This window comes from Psammomys obesus, unplaced genomic scaffold (genome assembly GCF_907164565.1).
Source record: "Psammomys obesus unplaced genomic scaffold, mPsaObe1.curated_primary_1811, whole genome shotgun sequence".
Taxonomy (NCBI): Eukaryota; Metazoa; Chordata; class Mammalia; order Rodentia; family Muridae; genus Psammomys; species Psammomys obesus.
This window is the reverse complement of record NW_026596073.1, coordinates 24,095,488-24,107,839: the sequence shown is the minus strand read 5'-3', so window position 1 is coordinate 24,107,839 and position 12,352 is coordinate 24,095,488. Positions and strand designations below refer to the sequence as shown.

At 40.1% G+C, this 12,352-nt stretch overlaps 1 protein-coding gene across 8 annotated transcripts in view; it reads right to left on the bottom strand.

Annotated features, from left to right (window-relative positions):
• The window catches only part of Mecom (MDS1 and EVI1 complex locus), a 549,590-nt gene that overhangs the window by 329,203 nt on the left and 208,035 nt on the right, over nt 1–12,352 (bottom strand). The gene's annotated exons all lie outside the window — the stretch shown is intronic.

Below are 12,352 nucleotides of genomic sequence, written 5' to 3'. Positions count from 1 at the left end.
GCCTTGAAACCTCAGGCTTATGGCAGAAAGGCTGGCAACTTCTTGTGGTTCCTAAGAGATGGCAAGAACTCGCATGCAAGTCCTGACAGCTATGAAAGCAAGTACAGCCTCTACCTTCCAGTGTAGAATATTTCAATGTCTTCCAGAATTATCAAGCGCCAGCATCTACACAGTACTAAATTTAAAAAATAAATCTATTTCAAACTTCGAGCTCAGGTGGACTTTCCTCATTTGTGACCCTCAGATTTCATGATTGATTTACTTGGAAAGACTCAACATCTCACCAACCACTTTTACTATTTGTCCAGGTAAACATTACTAGATAGACAGGCCAGAAATACACATAGTTTGGAGATTTTTTTTTTCATATTATCCTTGGGAGGGTACTCTGCTCATAATATAAGTTAGTATTCACACAATCAAATGGCTACAAGAACAATGCAGACCTCATAATCATCACGACGGGATAAGGTGGCACAGGTCGGGGAAGAGGGAACGGAGGGACCAGTTCCATGGGAAGGAATACCTACCATTCAGTTTTGCCGTGTAGAAAATTTAGGCAAGCTGGTGCTTTAAGAATAAATTCAATAACTCTGCTTTTTAGATAAGGCTCTCTGATTTTGTTTTTATGCATTACCTTCACCTAAGCTGTGTTTGCAAACTGAATGAAGACTAAGGTACAGGTGGAGGTACTCTAAATCCTACAGTAGATGGTGTTTGACTCCGCCACTTCAGCGTTAAGAAAGGTGACCACGGCACCAATGTCCTCTCTTTGTTGGTTTCCTTGCCTTTAGCTGATCTCAACAAACTACTTCACAGCATTCAACGACAAAGGAGTGTAGGTGAATGGAGAGGCTTTGGGAGCAGTAGAGCAAACATCAAAGCCTCATGCCCCTCACTAACGATCATAGAAAAGCTTTACATCATGGAATTTCACATGGACAAACCATATGTGAGGCTAGGGGGTTATTTTGTCCATTTTCCCTTACCATTGAATTTTAAAATGTGTGCACAGTAAGGTGACCCTCATATCAAAGACTGCAAACAGTGATTAGAGATAAGCAACACGTTTTTAAAGAAACACACACAGTCTCACCAGAACAGCTGAAGGGGGAAAGGTTAAGGGCTATATTGGATTGTTCTACTCTGTGCCAAGATTCCGCTCCAGCTGCAACTAAATAGTGGTTCTCAGGCTTAATTACATAAAACCCGTGTAAATTCTAACTGTTTACTATGTGATTAGAACTTCTCTGGACAAAAAAAGGCTCATATTTGATTTCCTTGCTGTCTGCACTTGCCCAAACCCTTTCCCCACTGCTGTGTACTGAAGCTGTGTAAACTCAGTCTTTCTCCTTTAGAATCAAGGGTAAGATATAAAAGTTTATAGAAATAGTGAAACCCAATTGCAGAAAATTCATTTTATGTGAACAACAAAAACTAGCCTATATATTACAACCAATGTTGCCACGTTGCATTTCTCCCAGAAGTATGGACAGTGATAATTCTTAACTTTTGCATAAGGGTCACCTCAGGGGTTATTAAAAATGCAAATGGGCCAGTCCTGTCTCTGTGGGTTCACTGTGGCAGAGGGGCTAGAAAGACCTCTCAAGCATTCAAAATGCAGTAGATCCAAGGACTAAATTGGGAGAAGAATCAGTCTAAAGATTTGGGAAGTCTATTTATCAAACATATCGGGGGAAACAAAGGTTTTTTTAATTGTTAATAGCCCGAGTGGAGGGGCCCTCTTCAAATATAGCCATTCTCCTCTCTAGTTTCAAAACTTAACAGATAAATCCATTTGATCCCTTTAAGAACTTTAAATCTCAGCTTATTTAGATATCATATATTCTTTAATATAATTTTTTTAATTTGGTTAATTAAAATTATACAATAGGTTCTCAAAGCGTCATACTCCTAGAGTAAAAACTATAGGAAGCTAATGACAGCTGAGAGAAGGGAAATTAGCTCCTTTCAAGGATGAGCCCCTCATTGTTTGTCCGACACAGAGTGTAGATTCAATATGTATATTGTGCTTATAAATAGTTGTTACATAAATATACATACATTGTGTTTGTGTGTATGTGTACCAACAATATTGTGTACCAATAATAATCAGAGAAAAACAAGCTATCAACTTTGTTGGGGGGATGGGAGGCATTAGAGGAAGGATAGTTGGAAGGAGCTGGAGGAAAAAGGAGAGAAGGGAGTTACATAATTCTATTTAATTAAAAACATATTAAAAAAAAACAAAATATGCAGTCAAATTTCCAAGTGTTGATTTGAACATTCTTGGAGAAATATGCATTCTTTAGAAATGAGGAGATATAAATGCGTAATTCTGTCAGGGTTTTTTTTTTTTTTTTTTTTTCCTTGGCATTGATGAAGAACAAATTAGCTACTGTCCTTGGGTGCCTACCAGGGACAATAGGAACAAGTGGCGCTTTCTCCCCCCCTTAGTAATATGTTCCTTTGTAGATAAGCGCTGTGGCGAGGTAAAGTAACGTGTCTTAAAAGTTTGCCGTCTTCTTGTTCTCAGATGTGGATGATAAAGAAGAAGTGAGAGCCAGTTCAGAAACATCTACTCCGAGGAGACTGTGGATTTTGGCCGTTAGAAGAAAGAAGCCTGAAATATCAGAATGAAACGAAACTATGACGTGCCTAGCTGTGCACAATCGCAGGACACTATCCACATGTTGCCGTAGGCAGTGAGCCGGGGATTCAGGTGGGTACAACTTTAACAATGCGGGACAGAGTTTTAAGAGAGACAATGTTTTCATTTTTAAAGAAGTCAATAAATGCAACAACGGAGCTAACAAATGTGTTTTTCTTGTCCTTGCTCTGAAAACTATTCAAACCGCTTATTAATCTCCAGTCCGTTTCATCAATCTTTTATGATGTGTTACAAGGAGTTTTTCAAATTTAAACTTCATTACATCATTTTATAGTTATAAACCCTGACCATTATAATTCTTGGTCTTAACTAGGCCATGAAGAGAAGAATGCATTCATTAGGCGACTAGAGGGCTAGAAGCCTGTGATTTAAGCAAGGTTTAAAAAAATACTAGGATGCCAACATTCACAATTTTAAATAAACTCAAGAATGCAAATAATAATAATAATAATAATAATTTGGAAACAGCATGCTGAATTTCTATGCCAAAATTAAACCTCCATTGTCTCAGCTCCCCTGGAAAGGCGAGGATGCATAGCTCTGGTGTCTCATTTCCACATCTAGAAAGGATGCCTAAGTGAGTCTTACAGTGAGAAGTTATTTGTGTTTGGCTTGCTTTTGCCACTGCTTCCTTAACTAGCTCCTGGGTAGAATTCATTAATTTTTATTAACAGGGAAAACATTTGTCCCCGTGACAATATTTGCATTGCCTGAATGATTTTCACCTCTGCCACAAGGTGTACTCTCGACTCATATATCACCCGATCACTTGGAGAGCAGAAAGACCCTCAGTCATTAGTGAGTGAATTAAAGATGATCTTAAGAGCTATTAATCACAGTGACAAAAGCCTTAATGTTTCTGTGACCCTAGTGGAGCCTGGGGACTCAAAGGGAAGCAGAGGGAGAGAAAATGGAAACATATGTTTTCTCCAAAATAACCTACCTTAGGAGAACTGTCAAAAAGAGGGTCACATCAAACTAAGAAATTCTGCCAGCAACTGGCCTCCGGATTATGTGTCTATTTATCTTCCGGAGAAGCCATGTTTCCCTTTAAAGCACCTATTTTCTCGCTATGGACAATTAGAGAGCCCAAAGCCTGTGGTCTTTTGTAGCCTTAATTCCTTAATTCAGAGTTTATTCTAGAGGACCTGTGCTTGTGTTAAACTGTATTTAAAAAGAAGAAGAAGAACCTCAACATAAATTGCGTTCAGTGGGCTAGCCACATAAATCAAGATAGAAACAAGCAGACAATGGCAGTGCAGCCCCGTTATGGGCATTAATTCACACAGATATGATACCCCAGTAATGCAGCAAAACAGTAACATTTTAAGCACTTAAGCAGGTTACCATGCTTAGTCCACCTTCAGCGTGTCTGGCTGTACTCATCTAGATGTTTACACGAGTATAAAGGCACAAGCCCCAGTGTTAATAATAGAGGCACTTGCTGGAATTTCAATTATCTTTTGCAATATGTTGACATAAGGAGCAGACTACCACCGGCTAATTCAGAGCATGGAAAGAAGACCCATAGCCACTGATTGGTATGCGTGCCTTTTGTTTCCGCAGCTGAGGGGCAAATATTGCCTTGTGTTCATATTTTTCAATTGGTTCTGCTCTTCTGATTAAAAAAAAAAACAATAAAACAAAACCAGCACATTTTGGCTAAATGATGTTTCTACATGCCAGGTTCTTTGATGTGGCTAGGATAAGTCAAAGCATAGGTGAAATTATACTTTTCTCTTTTGATATTGATAGCACGTCACCTGCCATATATGAGGAAAAAAAATTTTTTTCCCAAACATCTCCAGTGTCTACTACAGCGACTAACTCTCAACTGAGATACACTAATCACGTGGTTGACTGGCCAGGTTGGCTCAACAACATCAAAAACACATCATTTGAGGTTAGAAATACTAAGACTTTTCAAATTTTCTTTATTTTCCATGAACTTTTATGTTCCAATTAAAGAGCTCAAATCAATTCAGCCGAAAAACTTTAGAAGTACATAAGAAAAGTTTTGATTGCTCATTTAAAAATATTTATAAGGATAATTGCCTTTTTGTAGCCGGGGAGAAGATAAAAGGAAAATACTATCATTATTTTACTCTAGTAAAGATATTACAATAGCTTGAAAGTCCCACAAGTGAGCTGGGGATGTAGCTCAGCATGGAAAGAAGTGTTTTGTCTGACATACATAAGAGGGTATGTATGCACACACACACACAAACATGCGCGCGCGCGCGCACACACACACACACACACACACACACAGTTCAGTGACTGAAATAAAACCTTAAGAACATCTTACAGATTTTTTTTTCCGTTTACACACCTCTGTGAGTCACATGACTTTACTTCCCCATCTCTCAGAAGAGGAAACCAAAGTCCATACTGGGAAAGAATGTTCCCCACCACCTTAGGCCAAGACAATGCATTTCAGTTGCCATAAAGCTACACAGTGTCTCATGTACACTCAAATGCAAAAACCACACCAACTATCCAGAATCCATCTATAAAGTTGGAACCCCAAGCAAGCTTTGATTCCATACCTAAGGCCAGGCTGTCAAAGGGCATGACCGTTGTAATTAGTAGTCAAAGAATGAGAATAGTTTACAAGATGCGCCTATTCCATGAACAGGGAATCAAGATTAGGCAACAAAATGCTTGTTGAAGGATCTTCTTTGGCAGGTGCAGAGATTCAAGTCACAGCTCACTTTCTTTAACAGAATTGAGCTTTCTGAATGTTATTCCTGACGACCAAAACCTTTTCTTATACTTCCCCTCCTGCCTGCAATTCTCAGTAAGTAATAGCAAAGGTATTCACAAGACCAAGAAAATGCAACATAGATTTACAAAGCAATCTGCTCTCTGTATTCCTCCTCCTCAAGCACTAATGGGGATCCCTTGTAATCTTGGAATAAAGTTTAACACTCATGGTATTGGAACCTTTACTCTAAACCACTAACAGGATTATTGTTGAAGGATTAGGGAGGCCTCTTAAGTCTTCTGCAGAGCCTAGAGAGATGTCATAGAGAGAGGCAAGGAATGCATAAGCTTGCCATCATCCTAAAATGCCTCAATAGGTGCTTATCCATCCACTGCATCAGGGGAGGTATGCAATGAATTGAATCCTGGCTTTTCGAAGGCTTGTGTCATGAGCCAGACCCTAGTTTTAGCTTATTGCTGACATTAAGTCACTTAATTTTCATAATAGCACATTATCCTAATTTTTTTCAAATAGGAGAGCTGCTCTAGGGATGTTCGGGGAATTAACAAGTGGCGGAAAATTCATGACTTAGATTCCAGGAGAGTCATGGATGCCTTCTCATACGCACTTTCTAACCCCTGTATCTCAACTGTATACATAGTATACATAGAAACCCCCATCTAATAACAGGACAAGGAAAATCGTGTTTTGTTGTTTTCCTTTCTTAGAGATGCATTTATTTAATCCCAAGTCACAAGTATTAAAGTTCTTAAGTCAAAAAAGTGCTAAGCAGGCATCTTAAATTATATCAGCAGATGATGAGAAAATTCAGGGGCAAATAGATTATTTCAAAGATGGTCCCAGGAAATCTGGAAAAGAATGAATGAAAGGAGGCAAGACAGAAGGGCTAGACGTCAGCAGAAGGGTATGTCATCTATCATAGTTCCACAGAGGACTTCTGGGAAGCAGTGGAGACCAGCACAGCTCAGGGGGGCCAAAGGGCTTGTTTTAGTCCCATCAGCCCACTATTGAAGGAAAGGCAATCCTAGGAATCCTAATTTTCTATGCTTCTCACCTGCCCCATACTCAGGGCATGCAAACTCAGAAAAGGCATCCGTAAGTCACACTGGTATACCTAGAAGCAATAAGAGAATGTGGACGAGACACCAGCACTCCCACAAGGCCAGCCACAAGCAGCCGATGAGGAAACGCCTCAGGTATTATCTAGGTTTCTCGTTCCAGTGTGCAGAGCCTTTAATTAAAAGCTGCGTGTGCTTGCAAATAAAACAATTTTTATTAATCCCCTCTCCATATTATTTGCCAATTCAATTTTAAAATCAAATTTTATTGTGATTGTGAATCTAGGTTGGGTGCTGGGAGCAGAGATCAAAACATAAATTAAAAAATATCTCAAACAAGACATATAAATTACTGGCCATAAAAGCAAAGACTGATAAAATACATTGCATTAAAATAAGACTGTCTGTTCATTTAAAGATAACACCAAAAAAAGGAAAGAGAAGGGAAGCTACGAACTCAAAATACATAGTAGAAAAATAGCAGTTAACTAAGAATTAGTACTCAAAATATAAAAAGAACCTCTAAAATAAATAAAACTAAACAAAAGGAAGACAGGAAGATAGCCATGGATAGGAACAGGATTTCACCAACTGGAAAATGCCCAATGCTCAAGTGATGGAAAGCCAGACCTCTTTAGTCAGGAGAAAAACACGAGTGTTGTTGTGTCTCCACACATCCATGTGCTGAAGAGTCAGCCCCCAGTAGACAGCAGTAGTGATGGGATCTGTTGTGGGGTCCTTTGGTCATTGAGGAGAGCCCCCAAAGGGTAAAACAACAGTTCTCTCTCTCTCTCTCTCTCTCTCTCTCTCTCTCTCTCCTTCTCTCTCTCCCCCCCCCATCAGAAGCCAACTAGTGGGGCCTAGATTTTTTTTATTAATTTTTAAATTTTTTACATTAATTACAGTTTATTCACTTTGTATCCCAGCTGTAGCTCCCTCCCTCATTCCCCCCCCACCCCCCCCCCCCCTCATCTCCTCCCATGCCCCTTTCCAAGTCCACTGAGAGAGGAGGTCCTCTTCTTCCTCCACCTGACCGTAGCCTATCAGGTCTCATCAAGACTGGCTGCATTGTCTTCTTCTGTGGCCTGGTAAGGCTGCTCCCCAATCAGGGAACAGGACAGGAGCCTACCACAGAGGCCCTCTAAAATAGGGTATCAAAGTAGATGTTGAGACTCATAGTCAAACTTTGGGCAAAGTGAAGGGAATCTTACGAAAGAAGGGAGAGATAGAAAGACCTGGAGGGGACAGGAGCTCCACAAGAAGAACAACAGAACCAAGAAATCAAGGCTTAGATTTTTACCTCTAAACTGTGGGCCAAATAAGTCTTTCCTTCTACTGGGTTAATCCTCTTAAATATTAGGTATTTTACTGTATTTTATTTTGGAGCTGACTAATGCAAAGGTCTAATGAGGTAGTGTCTTGTCAAAGATTGCAGATAAAAGGGAAGTAAAACTGCAAACACTGCAGAGGATCATGTACATTGTTGGTACACACATGAACTGGCAATCACTTAGCATACATTATTCTACTGGTTTGTGCTATATCCCTCGCATGGCAATTCTACTCCTAAATACATACTGTAGAGAAACTCATGCATACATTCTAGAATACATAGCTGAGACTGTTTGTTCTTTTCAACTGCAACCCCTCAGGCCTATCCGCAACAGGGTGAGTAAGCAAAGTGGTATGGTCACAGAATGAAATACCATAGAACCCTAAAGATGAGCAACATGGATAATTCAAAACTAAAATGTTGCACAGAGACATGCAAGATCCAGAGGATTTTTAATTGAAAAACAAGAAAAGTAAGCAACATATTTAAAAATCATTATGTTAACAGTGAAGCTATTGTCTAAAGTAGTGAAACAGTAAAAATAAAATGTTGGGGTGGGGGCGCTCATCTAGAAGAATGGAACAAGGAAAACAACATGGGAGAGGATAATAATTGGTGTATATTCCATTTCTCAGTTCAGGCAGTGAGCTCACTGGTGGAATGTATACTAAATAAACGTCTTTCACATTCATTCCGATGTATCTGGTATTATGTAATAAAGGAATCACCATTTCAAATAGTTTAACACCCTGTTGAAAAGTCGTCTTGATCAGATGCTGACTTCTATAATAAACAGGTAAATCAAGAAAGAAGTGTGGTCCCAGGCAGGGACCAAACAACATTTCATGGCCTTGAGAGAGGAGCATGATTTGCTGATGCATACTTCCCAACTACCAACTTCTGCCAGGCAAGGGAAGCCAGGGGTGCGAGGTGTTGCGGAGGGACTGAAGCTCACTAGCCTATAAGCTGCCATGGTTTTTGCGAGTGCAGAGAGAAGTGACACTCCAAATTGCTTTCCATTGAGCCCGCTGATTATGTTTGGGATATTTTATGTCATCGTTCAGTTCTCACACATGGAAGGGGTGGTCATTGTTTAGGGGAGAAACCACTGCCCTCTGGAGCTTCTGCTGGGAGCTTCCCCATACAGATTGGTACTCAGGGGGGCAGTGAAGATGAAATGAGACATATCAACCTCTTCCCTGTCTGCCACACAGCTCACGGCATAGCTAAGGGTCAAGGGGACACCTCCACACATGTACAAAAGTTCACATTGGTCACCTACCGGGATCACACATCACGACCACTGAGAAAATTTTATCCTACTAAAGTGACAAAACCCACTGGCCTTCTTACACAGGAACTGCTACACCCTGGGTGTGCAAGTAATTTCCAGCAACCTAACATGCCAGAAGCTATACTGAAAAGAGAGCCGTAACGATTGGGAGAACTCTGAGGGGCGCAAGGAGACATGTATTCAGGCACTTTTAAGCCAGCTGCTGGGATAGCCTGGCCTACAGATAAGCCTGCACTCTGAGAAAGGCGTACCCTAAGCACAGCCTTCATCCCTGGTGGAGCGTGACCTTACTGGCATGCTCACCACAGTAAGATTTCATGGTCAGTGATGAATCACACAGTGATGGACTTTATCCCAGCACAATACTATGGTGTTTGTGGTTGGTAAGTGTTTTAGTTTATTCTCATTTAAAGCGCTCTGGACCAATGTGTGAGCTCACTACACATTCACTAATATATGCTGAGAAGGGATTTCCTATTTCACCAAACCTAAGAGCTCTGTCTTAAGCAAACAGACCTATGAGAGACATAACGGTGTTCATTGTGCTGAGGTTGCAAGCACATATTACTATACCCAATTTATATGGTGCTAGAAATTGAACCCAGGATTTCATACATGCTAAGCAAGCACACACGCAACTGAGCTATGTTCCTGATCCCCCAACAAATTCTTCCATGTCTATAAAGGGAACATCACAAGTTTCACATTGAGGAATCTTATATGAAAGGATTCTAGAAACCATGGTTACTAAGACTGGGGAAGAAGAAGAAGAAGGAGGAGAAGGAGGAGGAGGAGGAGAAGAAGAAGGAGAAGGAGAAGGAGAAGGAGAAGAAGCACAAAAAAAGTCAAAACAAATAACCAACAAGAGCTTAATCTAAGAGTAAGGCTATCCTAGCCGAAAAGCACAACACTGTTTTTGATGGTCTCTTTCTGTTCTTTCACCTAAGAAATACACAACCTGGCAAACCCACCCATCAATGAGGTTCCCCTAGCTAGATTTCATTTAGAAATTCTGGCCCTCCATATAGAATTGTTCAAATATTAGAGTGTGACTCATGCCTTAGTAGATGGCTCTGTACTACAGTTACTTGAAAGAGGTCTGAATTCATTGCTACACTTCACAGAACCCAATATAATGCCTTGCATTCCATAGGCTCTCCAAAACCATGCAACCAAAAGACCCTGAAACCTCTTTGACTATCAGTGGCCGAAACAACTACCCCATAACATTTACAAAGTTTATTTTTGAATCCATAATATTTTAAAGTATCTATCAGATTCAAGATTTTTTTCCCCTCCTTCCCACATAGTCTGCAAATGAGTGACATCCTGAGGGAAAGAATAAATTGCAGATGGAACTTGCACTGAGTTTCTTCTCTATGAGCAAGATTCTTGACTGTCCCCTCTGGCCGCTTTTTGGAAACCCTTGGTTATTTCTTATATAACAGCCTTATTAAGTTGTTACTCTGTTAGTTTCCAGATTAAGACATGCAATACATTGTGCAGCCATCATCAAAGAACCTAGCATTGGCTCAGTGCACAGACACATGGCATATCCTGGTTATTTATTTGGTACAACGCAACATATGGGTAATATCACATAAGTACTTTGGAAACAATAGAGATGTAGAAAGTATCATGATCTGGAAGGCTGAGACGGCTACACATCCAGGCTAAATTCCAATTGAATCTGAAATTCCCTCTAAGCAGGATTTGGCCAAATGAAGACAGCTGAGTGTGAAGTGCATTCTAAGCAAAGGAAAAAAAAAAAAAAAAAAAAAAAACAAAAAAAAAAACGTGCGCATGTCTCTCATACTGAAGAACTGGTGACAAGTTCTGTATAGTGAAGGGCAGAGGGAATAAGACAAGAAGTTGAAATGGTATGTCGGAGGCATAAAAAAAACTGTTTGACATTAAATGTCTCAGCAACGAGGAGTCATAACATGATTAGATGTTTCATTTAAAAAACTGAAGAAGCACTGTGCGTGAAAGTTATCAGAGACTGTAGTAATAACAATGACCAATGATGAGATGCAGTTAAGTCAGCCTCAGAACCTGACCCCCAGCAGACATGTAGCAAGTGCTGTTATTTTATGAGATTACCTTCCGAGGTCCTTGATCTAATATACTTAGCAAACAGGCTTGATACTCTAACGTTTTATATGCCAACTATGTTATGAACACTTGGAATGCCTCTGAGGTACCTGACCACAGGGAAGAAGATCTAAACTTTGTATTGATAGACCATCTACCATATGCTAACTACCTCCCACTCATTATCTCATTTAATCCATCATTACAGTAACCTTTCAGGATAGTATTTTACATGAGGAAACTGATGCTCAGAGTAATTCATGTGGAAATTCATCCAACTAGATGTCACGCCAGAATTTGAATCCGATGTTTATTTAACTTGAAGTTCATCCACAAATTCTGAGTATAATGGAAACAGAAGTCATTGCAAAAGCCACATGGTCCTTGATCAAATGTCTATTAGAATAGAGTTTGCAGGGATGAGGCAAGTGTGTACGGGAGAGATCTCTGGCCTGGAAAGAGAGTTTGGGATCCTCATTTCATTTTTAACTGCATATGGCAGACAACCATAATGAGTCAGATACTGTCATAACACATTGCATAATTCCAAGTAGGCACACACAGCTCAGCTACTCCTGCTCATTTCACACTCACTCATAAATCAAAAAGACCAACTGTTCGGTGAATTACAGAGGGTGAAAACTCATTTAACTCTTAAATACCATCAAATATGGAAGAGTATTATAAGGAGGCAATGCCACTTCCCATAATATATTTGCCTCCAAGTATCTGGAACCAGGCTCCAGCATCCCACAGAACTGATACATCTTTGCCCTGAATTTCATTTACATTCAAATCACTAAAATACCCCTCAACCATTCGACCAGGATGAGTGCCCATCAACAACCAGATGGAATCATGAGTCTATGTTCTTAACGCAAAGGCTAACATGGCTCATTCCAGAAGGGTCTCTCCTTTCTTCGAGGTGAGAGCTGGAGCACAAATGAAGCACACCGTGGTAAATAGGAACTGTGCTCACTCGTGGTCATGCACTATAGCCATTAAGCCCTAAGGTCTTAAGGTACCAAGCAATGCATATGATAAATTTCTCAAAAACATCCCAGCCATAACATAGTTCTTGCTGATTGCTCATTTACCCATAATGCATGCTGTCATAGCAAAGCCTGACAAATGACAGGGAAAGCTCAGGTTATTTTTTACACTGACTGCCAAG